The sequence below is a fragment of the Podarcis bocagei genome (genome assembly GCF_964188305.1).
Source record: "Podarcis bocagei genome assembly, chromosome: 13".
Classification (NCBI taxonomy): domain Eukaryota; kingdom Metazoa; phylum Chordata; class Lepidosauria; order Squamata; family Lacertidae; genus Podarcis; species Podarcis bocagei.
In genome coordinates this window covers 20431150-20441897 of record NC_138138.1, presented here as the reverse complement: position 1 = coordinate 20441897, position 10748 = coordinate 20431150, and the positions used below count along the sequence as shown (strand labels likewise).

Below are 10748 nucleotides of genomic sequence, written 5' to 3'. Positions count from 1 at the left end.
TTGCTGGATCAGGCCAATGACCCATCTAGTCCAGCATCTTGTTCTCACAGTGGATAATAATAATAATAATAATAATAATAATAATAATAATAATAATAATAATAATAATAATAATAATATATTTATACCCCACTCATCTGGCTAGGTTTTCTTTTAAAACCATCCAGTGCTGCTTCCTGCTGGAGGGAGTTCCATAGTTCAGCTACATGCTGCGCACTTTCTTTTACCTGTCCTGAATTTTCCAACCTTCAGCTTCCAGCCCCGGGAGGCTTCGTAAGAGAGGTGCTCTGCTCCAGAGGAAGAACTGTGAGGGGAGAGAGACCTTCTAGTCCTCATCAGGCAATGGCGTTTCTATCTGCCTTCCCCGACCCAGCCCTTCCCTGACCATGATTTCGAGAACAGCAGCAGCAGCAGCAGCTGGGAAGAGAGGAGTTCAGAGATAGATAGATGCATTTTTACAGTAGTGCCTCGCAAGACGAATGCCTCGCAAGACGAAAAACGCGCAAGACGAAAGAGTTTTCCGTTTTTTGAGTCGTTCTGCAAGACGAATTTCCCTATGGGCTTGCTTCGCAAGACGAAACGTCTTGCAAGTTCTTCCGAGTTTGTTTCCTTTTTCTTAAAGCTGCTAAGCCGTTAATAGCCGCTAAGCAGCTAAGCCGTTAATAGCTGCTAAGCCGCTAATAGCCGCTAAGCCGCTAATAGCCGTGCTTCGCAAGACAAAAAAACCGCAAGACAAAGAGACTCGCGGAACGGATTAATTTCGTCTTGCGAGGCACCACTGTAATAGTTTTATGTGTGTCCTCGTTCCTCAATTTGATCCGTTTACATGGTTCTGTATGTTTTGCAGTATTTTATGCATTGCGATTTGCTGGGTTTTTTTAATTGCTTATAGAGATTGGTAATTCTTTCTTGTGGCTGATAAGTGCAAGCTGTTTAATTATCATTTGCTGGTGTTTAATTTTACTGTTTACTATTAGATTCTGATGGCTTGTTGAATGTCGCTTTGTTTGATATAAGTTGTTTATTTTAAAGCTATTGTGACTTTTTGCATTGGATCAGATTGTTCCTACGAATGCTTGATGTTTTTATATGTGTTGGAAGTTGCCCAGAGTGGCTGGGGAAATCCGGCCAGATGGGTGGGGTACAAATAAAAAATTATTATTATTATTATTATTATTATTATTATTATTATTATTATTCCTTGGATGTCCACGGAAGAAAACAAACTTTTCTCTATCCCCTTTCTCTGAATGCAGAGTAAACAGCAGTGTGTACACAACCAAAAAAACCCTTCGTTCCACAATTTGTTTTACACCTTTTAGTAGCCACCATTTCCTCAATCTGCTGCTGCCTGGTGGGGGTTTTTTAAGCTCATAAGGACATTGCACTCTTTCCCCTGCTCCTAAGCCTGTTGCTGTGAGATGAAGCGCCTGCTAATGTACATTGGAGCATGCCTCGTAGCACAACCTTTCTCCGTGGCACATAAATGCTTCACTTTAAAAACAAGTGTGGGATCCTAAGGACTCGTTTTCATTAGAGGTTTTAAAAGAGAGACTTGATGGCCGCTTAGAATCGTAGAGTTGGAAGATAACTTTTGTGAAAAGAGCAGAAGCCTTTTTATGAGGCATTTCAGGTCAAGATTTGCCAAAAGAAAAGAAAAGAAACTCTTTATCTATGCTACCTTCTTATCGGCAAGCCCAAGAGGCTCGGTGGTTTAGTCCACAGCGCCACCCACATCCCAAAAAGACATACATCTGGTGTGTAAAGGTAAAGGTAAAGGGACCCCTGACCATTAGGTCCAGTCGTGGCCGACTCTGGGGTTGCGGTGCTCGTCTCGCTTTATTGGCTGAGGGAGCCGGTGTACAGCTTCCGGGTCATGTGGCCAGCAAGACTAAGCTGCTTCTGACGAACCAGAGCAGTGCACAGAAACACCATTTACCTTCCTGCCGGAGTGGTACCTATTTATCTACTTGCACTATGACGTGCTTTCGAACTGCTAGGTTGGCAGGAGCAGGGACCGAGTGATGGGAGCTCACCCTGTGGCGGGGGTTCGAACCGCCGACCTTTTGATCGGCAAGTCCTAGGCTCTGTGGTTTAACCCACAGCATCACCCGCGTCCCACTATCTGGTATGTGCTAGGAGGAAATTCTAAAGAATAGGTGCCACCACAGTAAAGTCCCTATTCCTGTGTCATATAGAACAGACCACCTGAAGAGGAGGCTTCTGTAGGAATCATAGAATTGGAGAGCTGGAAGGGACCACAAGGGTCATCAAGTCCCACCCCCCTGCAAGGCAGGAATCTTTTGCCCAAAGTGGGGTTCAAACCCACGACCCTGAGTTTAAGAGTCTCATGCTCTACTGACTGAGCGGTGGACAACCAGCTATGTACACGGGTGAGACAACCTTCCTTTTTACAGCAATGGTGCACCAAGCATTACAATGCCTCCGCCGTAGCTCTAGCTGCGTCCTTGATCAAGCAAGGAAACATTCCAAGTCCTGTATTCAGTGTATCCTTTGTTGGGCTCAAAGCAGCTCCAGATGGCTGGCTCAGCTAGGTGGGCTGGCACGGCTGCCCAAACTATTAAGAAGAGAATTGGCTCTGCCTGTGTGCAGTCAGGGAGTAAATGTACCATTGGCAAAACAAGAGCTCCCTGTTATTTGCCCCAGCAAGATCACCTTGAGAAGAAGAAAGCATTTATTGGGGGTTACGCCCCCTCTAAATTTGATATGGTGCAGCACAATTTTGCTGTTCACATCAACGTCAACAGCCTAAAACTGGAGTAAAGGTAAAGGGACCCCTGACTATTAGGTCCAGTCATGACCGACTCAGGGTTTGCGGCGCTCATCTCACTTTATGAGCCGAGGGAGTCGGCGTACAGCTTCCGGGTCATGTGGCCAGTATGACTAAGCCGCTTCTGGCAAACCAGAGCAGCGCACGGAAACGCCGTTTACCTTCCCATTGGAGTAGTACCTATTTATCTACTTGCATTTTGACGTGCTTTCGAACTGCTAGGTTGGCAGAAGGTTGGCAGTTTGAATCCCCGCAACGGAATGAGCTCCTGTTGCTCGGTCCCTTTTCCTGCCAACCTAGCAGTTCAAAAGCACATGACCCAGAAGCTGTCTGCGGACAAACGCCGGCTCCCTCGACCAATAAAGCGAGATGAGCGCCGCAACCCCAGAGTCGGTCACGACTGGACCTAATGGTCAGGGGTCCCTTTACCTTAAGCTACTGAAGGTAATGGGGCCCTTTATATGTGCAAATGGCTTTAGATACCTATTAGGTCCATAAATTACCATATAGCAGATATTCAACACAAAAAACAGCGACAATTTGTTGTTGACAAAGGACAGCTGGACATATAAAGGGCCCCATTACCTTCAATAGCTTAGGGCCTCATCAAACCTAAATCCAGCCCTGGTCCGAACGGCGGAATTGGAAGGAATTATTAAGATCCTGGAGGGGGAGAAAACGTAACTGGCTTTGCCCGGTGCTGAAAGGGCAGCAAAGCAGTTAACCTGTACACACCCATACAGTCATTCCCCGGTAATGAGTGCAATGAGTGTACATTCTGCCTACACTGGTAACTCAAGAGTTGAGGTGTACAATTCAACAAGTGTAAGCTCTTTAACACAAAGAATGAATGAATGAATCTTTATTTGCATCAGCCATCAGCCATAGCAATAAAACAACAATACGATATACAAAGAATAGAAAAATAAAGTCTGTTACTGTATATAAAATACATTTTAGGGTTTTGAATCAATAGTCAAATAGTGGGTCTTATTCTGATTGCCCCAGCTAAAAACCTTGCAGACTTTGCTGTCACCTGCTCATCTTGATCTGCCAAGAGAAAGGACACTGTGGCAGTGGCTGGGAGACCCGGAATGGAGAATAAAAGAGGGGTGGGAATCTCATTCTTCCAGACTTTGTAAAGAGTGCAAGCCAGAAGGGCATGCGCCACCGATTCAGTACTGCCATCTCCACAGGGACATAAACGTTTTTTGTGTGGAATCTGTTGGAATCATCCCTCAAGTACAGCCGAGGGCAATGCATTCAATCTTGTGAGAGTAAAAGCATGTCTATATTTTAGAATTGCTAGGTTATGCAGATAGGGTGCCAGAGAGTCGAAATGGGAAGGTGGAAAATAGTCATACCATGGGCAAAATTTCCTTATTGTGGCCAAGTTGTTCTGACACTCGATATCATTTAGGCGCTGACAAATCAGACTGTTTGCTTTACTAAAACCCAAAGTGAGTAGCTGTTGTGGTGATAAACCACAAGAGTGAAGTTTTGGATAGACAATTCTAGTCCAGGCACTCTTGTGACAATCCTGCAGCACTGGGGATATTAGACCGGGGGGATTTGAGTTTAGGCAAAGCCAATAGTTAAGTGCCCTATGCCAGATCCATAATTCTACTGAGGGAAGATTAGTCTCTAGGCGCAATGATGCGTTTGGGACACAGGGTGGTACAGAGAAAATTTGTCTTAAGAACTTTGATTGGACAGCTTCTGTAGATCCAAGGTGAGGTTCACACAAAGACTTGCACATGCGTAACAAAGAGCCTTGTACCTCAGTTCAGTGTAACATGTGAGCAAGGCTTTGCTACAGAGCGGAGAGCTCCAACCATCATTGCACAAAAAGTATTATTGTTGGTTTTGTTATTATACAGGGTAACCTTCTCATTCCGTAGGTGGCATTGGGATAGAGGGCTCCATCTCCCTAGTTGGCAAAGATTGTGTTGTTGTTCCATTCTTTCTAAGTGCCCAGCACACTTGCTTGATCTCAATGAAGTCTAATAACTGGTATTAGTAGAAGATAGTAGTAGTGGAAGCAGCCTTGTGTGCATTTAATCAGATCCCCTGACCTAAATCAAGGAAGACAAAAAAAGAACAGGATTTGGTGGTGGAAATAAAAGTTTATTTGCTGCAACCAAAATCGATGCTGTTTTCTAATTTCTTCCAAGAAGTCATTAAGCACTAACTCAAGAGAAAATCTCCCAATCAATGAAGATGGAGGAAAAACAGCTTTTCAGTAATTAATTGCCACTAACGGCTTCTGGGTTAATGACAACAAAGCGGTGAAAGCAATAAGAAGAGGAAAGCAATGATGTGCCGACCATCGCAGATGTCTGGGCCCAGCACCAGCCCTTGGCTTTCTTGGGTAAATGTCTACCAAGGTTAATAATACATTTCCCATAGTGCAGCTGAACGCCGGGACAGCATTCACACTACATGATCATGCTTTAAACCATCATGGCTTCCACCAAAGAATTATGGGAGCTGTAGTTTGTTAAGGCTGCTGTGAGTAGTTAAAGGTAAAGGGACCCCTGACCATTAGGTCCAGTCGTGGTCGACTCTGGGGTTGCGGCGCTCATCTCGCTCTATAGGCCGAGAAAGCCGGCATACAGATTCCAGGTCATGTGGCCAGCATGACTAAGCCGCTTCTGGAGAACCAGAGCAGCGCACGGAAATGCCGTTTACCTTCCCGCTGGAGTAGTACCTATTCATCTACTTGCACTTTGACGTGCTTTCAGACTGTTAGGTTGGCAGGAGCAGTGGGAGCTCACCCCGTCGCGGGGATTCAAACCGCCAACCTTCTGATCGGCAAGCCCTAGGCTCTGTGGTTTAGACCACAGCGGCAACTGCATCCTACTGTGAGTAGTTAGGAGGCCTCATTCCTCTCACAGGACTACAATTCCCAGAAGAGGGATTGATTGTTAAACCACCCTGGGAAATAAAATATGCCAGATCCAGGCTGGCATAGTTGAATGGTCTGAACCTGGGGTTTCTGGGAAAGAAAGGGGTTCTGCAGGGCCATCTTACCCATAAGTACTAGGGGTGCGGGGCACCTGGGCATCGGGCTCTTAGGGATGCCAGGCCGAGAGTCCGGGGCCTGAGTGTTGAGTCTGGGAAAGAGCCCACCCGTTGGTTGGCGCACCGCAGAGGGCTCTTCTGCTGCGGGCGGCTCTGCGCCACAAGTTCGGGGCAACCGAGCCAGCAAGATGCTGAGGAAAGCTGGCCGGCTCTGCCCTCCTGCACGCCTGGGACTGGGCAACCTGGGGGGGGCGCCAGGTGGATCTTTGCACCCAGTGCCACATATGCTTAAGACAGCCCTGGGGCTCTGGATTCAGTGGATCCGAGACCTCTCGTTTTGTGGACTTCCACCTTCTTCTTACTTCTTCCGAGTAAGACTTGCTCAGAATTGCTCAGTCCTCCACAATTGCTCAGAATGCCTTTCAGGCAAGCTTGGGCTACTGATCTCTTAGCCTTGGGGAAGGGGATATTATGTTTAAATTACCTATTGATAATTTTTCATTCTTGACAGCCATCTTGGATGGCCTGTTGCTGGGCAGAAAGGTGGGGTACAAATATTTCAAACCAACCCATCAATAAGAATTGTTAACAATTTTGTTTAGTTCCAGCTTGGATCAAAAGTCCCTCAGAAAGAATCTAGTTCCAACATTTCTGTATCAATGCACTACTAATTTGGTGCCCCTGAAACTAATGGGGAGAAGCCAGTGTTGATGCCCTGCACTTTTGTTGCAGCTTTCTGATAAGTCATTATCTCCAACCCCTGACATATCACTTTATTTCCAAATTGCATTTTATAGTTATTCAGTGCAGGAATGAGGTACGTAACAACAGCCTTCAGCTTTCTTTGTTGTTGAAACCTTTTCTTCCATTCGTGGGTTATTGTAATTTTAAAAGTTATAATAAAGGTTTGGCAAGTGAGAGGGAGTTGCAATGGAATGATGGTTCCTTGTTTCTTTGACAGCTGGCAAACTCTGAAGCAAGTCCATGTTTTGTGCTGAACATCGTTCCCAGGGAGGTGCCAATTCTACAGCAGCCCACAGAGTTTGTTGGGGGGGGGGAATCTCCCTTAAAAACCCCAGCGGGCATAGCGTGCCGAACATGCAGAGAGAAAGTGATCAGGTGCTATGGGTTAAATAAATAAATAAAAAAGAACACCAGGTCATGCAGAAAAGAGCAATTGCTTTCTTTTGACATCAGGAGGTCAATTAGCAATCAATGTAATCGTTGTAAGAAAGACACGCCGGGCTGTTTGCCCCGGAACCTCCTCCACTAATCGATTGGAGGACGAATGTGTGTTTGAACAAGATAAGGCTGAGTGGAATGAGTCAATTAAACAGGGGCCCCCTTGTCTCTTCTGTGTACACAATGAGGCCAGTTCATCCTTAGTAGCCTCGCCAGTGGTTTTCCACGGACGCATTAGCTCAGATAATGTCATGCACAGGGCACAAGAAACCAGGGATATGATGGGGGGGGCACAAAACTGCAGGAAGTCAGACACCTGGCCCGCCCTGAGTAATGCCCATCTTGTTGCCTAAATTGCTGGCAATTGCCGGCAAATTGCAGCCTCGACCCTTTTTATGTGCTTCCAGTCGAAAGACGATGAGCGACGAAGCATTTTCGAGGCTTGGTCTGAAATGATTATGGGTGTTTTTTTAGACCAGCCTTGACCAAGCTGGTGCCCGCCCAATGTTGCTTGACCAAAATGACCCCGGGATTTGGAGTCCAACAACGTCTGGAAGATGTTAGGTTGGGGAAGGGCTGCTTTAGCAATGCAGCTGGAGGGCACTGCCTGCGACTTTTTCAAAGCCTACAAATAGCGCATAGTGCTAAGTCCCTAGTGACAAAATACGGCCCTCTGACAAGAGAGAACAGGCTTTGAAATATTGTCATCTAAAGGGCAACACGTTACTGAGTAAATTGTACATTTTTTTTTGAGTATTTGCGACACATATGCAAGCATAGGGGAAAGTGATCTGAACCATGAGATCCCTTTTCTTTCTCCCCCGCCCCCTTTTTTTTTAATATACAGTGGTACCTCTGGTTGTGAACGGGATCCATTCCGGAGGCCCCTTCGCAACATGAAAAGAGTGCAACCATATCTGCGTAGGTGCGCAGTGCGATTTGGCGCTTGTGCGCATGGGCGAGCGGCAAAACTCGGAAGTAACCCTTTCCAGTACTTCTGGGTCGCTGCAGGACATAACCTGAAAGAACGTAACATGAAGCAAACATAACATGAGGTATGACTGTAATTTTCATTAAAGTTTTTGTTTTACAATTTAAAGTGCTCATTTTTACATCCTTAAGATACCAGTGACTTCCCTTCTTCTCTTTCCATGGTTCATTTTACACATCAGAAATCCCTGCATATTTTACAAAAACTATACCATTCAGTATTCCAGTATTACATCCATCAAAGCTTATTTACTCTGTTGAATTTATCTCAATGCTGCAAGCGCTTTCAGTTGTACACAATTATTTCCCATATATTCAATTAACGTTTTCCAATCTTCTCTAAAAGTATGTTCTTCTTGTTCTCTTATTCCAGGCTTCCTCAACCTCGGGCCTCCAGATGTTTTTGGCCTATAACTCCCATGATCCCTAGCTAGCAGGACCAGTGGTCAGGGATGATGGGAATTGTAGTCTCAAAACATCTGGAGGGCCAAGGTTGAGGAAGCCTGTCTTATTCTATATGTTAAGTCTGCAAGCTGTGCATATTCTGTCAACTTAAGTTGCCATCCTTCTTTGGCTGGGACCTTGCTGCTTTTCCATTTTGGGGCTCACAAAACACAGGCTGCAGTAGTGGCATACATAAATAGCATTTCTTGACACCTGAGAATTTCAGTCTGAATTATCCCCAACAGAAAGGACTCTGGTGGTGTTGGGGTTTTTTTGAAAAGTACTTTTAAACTTTTCCCCCCAATTCATTATGGGTTCTTTCCCAATACTCTTTTACTCTTTTACACATCCATGAGATCCCTTTTCACCTACTCTCATGGACTGGTTGCACACAGAGAAATTGTGGGGGGAACCAGCTAGGAAACCCTCAAGGGAAGAAAGGTCAGAGCCCGGGGATTGGTGGTGGGATGACAAAGCGAGCTCTCCTTCATGGAGAGCACATGTTGCAGTGGGGGCTAACAAGACAACCCCACTGTTGCTGGGCGGGAAAAGAGGTTAGCCACCATTATCATTGAGCTCTTCCTGCTGCTGGCAAGATTTATATGTTGCCATTTTGTGATTGACAGCCATTGCTTTTAAATGCCCTGCGCACAGTGTTGAGCTTCCTCTTTTCGCTGCGCGCATCGGATCCCCTGCCCACCCTCCGTATTTTCAGGGTTGTTCGCTTGACCTTGCTATGCCTGCCATGGGGTCGTCTGCTTTTGGGGCAGGGGCCCGGTAGGAATTTTGTCCATTTAGCTGATTGGCTGGTGCCATTTGGTTTTCACCTAAAGGTAAAGGTAAAGGGACCCCTGCACATTAGGTCCAGTCGTGGCCGACTCTGGGGTTGCGGCGCTCATCTCGCTTTATTGGCCAAGGGAGCCAGTGTATAGCCTCTGGGTCATGTGGCCAGCATGACTAAGCCACTTCTGGCGAACCAGAGCAGCACACGGAAACACTGTTTACCTTCCCCCTGGAGTGGTACCTATTTATCTACTTGCACTTTGACGTACTTTCAAACTGCTAGGTTGGCAGGAGCAGGAACCGAGGAATGGGAGCTCACTTCGTCACGGGGATTCGAACCGCCGACCTTCTGATCAGCAAGTTCTAGGCTCTGTGGTTTAACCTACAGCACCACCCACGTCCCTTTCGCCTACTGCGTAGCAAATCATCACAACTTGTAAGGTTGTGGTTAGGCATTGGTTTTATTGAATTGGTTGGTGGAGGGGTATGCCTGCCCCTTCAAATACTGCTGCTGCAAGGGTATTCCGTTAAAGGAATCCAGGGCTTGCCACGCTTTTGTCCGCACCCCTGTCAAAGGGGGTTAGGGCCACGCAAGAGCCGCTGGGAGCATTTGGGGAGACTTGAGGGCATGGTACCCAGCTCCATTCCCTCCCCAAGTGTTGTCCCTTACTGAATTTGCAGGCGGGCGAATGTCAATCTGTCCCCATGCGGGGTCAGATAGTTGCAACCAGTCCCTAAGCAACCACTCACATTTCTTGTAATTTTAATAACGTTGTGGCCAAAATTATGCCAAAAACATTAAACTAAAATCAATTGTCGGCTCCTAATGCTGCCCCTGTGCGTAAGCAACGCAGCCATCCGATTAGAATTGAAGATCGCATCCTTAGAAACTTGCCTGTGGAAGCAAGTCTTCAATTATTGGTTATCATTGTGGCACAGATTACCAGACCATTACCTTGTCCAATGCTTATGGCAAGATGAATTCTCCTGCCTTTGGACTAGTAGAATTCATGCCAAACTCCTGAGTTATGGAATCTCTCCCCTAGATTCCCTAAAACTAGATCAAATCACTGCTCAAAGACTGATCCGCCAAAGACTGGACGACATCGATTTACAGCGAAATTATACGCTGGGGGGAGGTGTTTGTTCCCCCCAGAACATTGGTATCACTTTAACTTACTGCGTTCCATCATACCTCTCCTCCCTTTCGTCTGTTGCCCATAGGCTGGCCTTCACCAAGGCGAGGTTTAACGTTTTTCCCTCTAATGTCCTGAGACATAGATTCTCAAAGGGCCAAGCCTCCGCCATGTGCGAATGTGATAAGGAGACGCCGGAGTCGCTTCAGCACATTATGTTCACTTGCCCCTTGTTCAATGTGCCACGGGCAAATTTGTTGGGATTAATCATACAGAAGCTAGAGGGTACCCCACCAAAATTCCACCTTGCCCAAATCTTGCAGGATAAGGATATCCATACGACACTGAAAGTGGCTAGGTTCCTGGCCGCTGTCCTTACCCAAAAGCGCTGCCAAGGA

At 46.3% G+C, this 10748-nt stretch overlaps 1 long non-coding RNA gene across 1 annotated transcript in view; it reads left to right on the top strand.

Moving 5' to 3' along the window:
* The first annotated feature begins 472 nt into the window (after positions 1-472).
* The window catches only part of LOC308571465, a 200873-nt gene continuing 190597 nt past the window's right edge, over positions 473-10748 (top strand). Inside the window, exon 1 of the long non-coding RNA XR_014001463.1 lies at positions 473-581. This is a non-coding gene — a long non-coding RNA (uncharacterized lncRNA). The remainder of the gene's footprint in view (positions 582-10748) is intronic.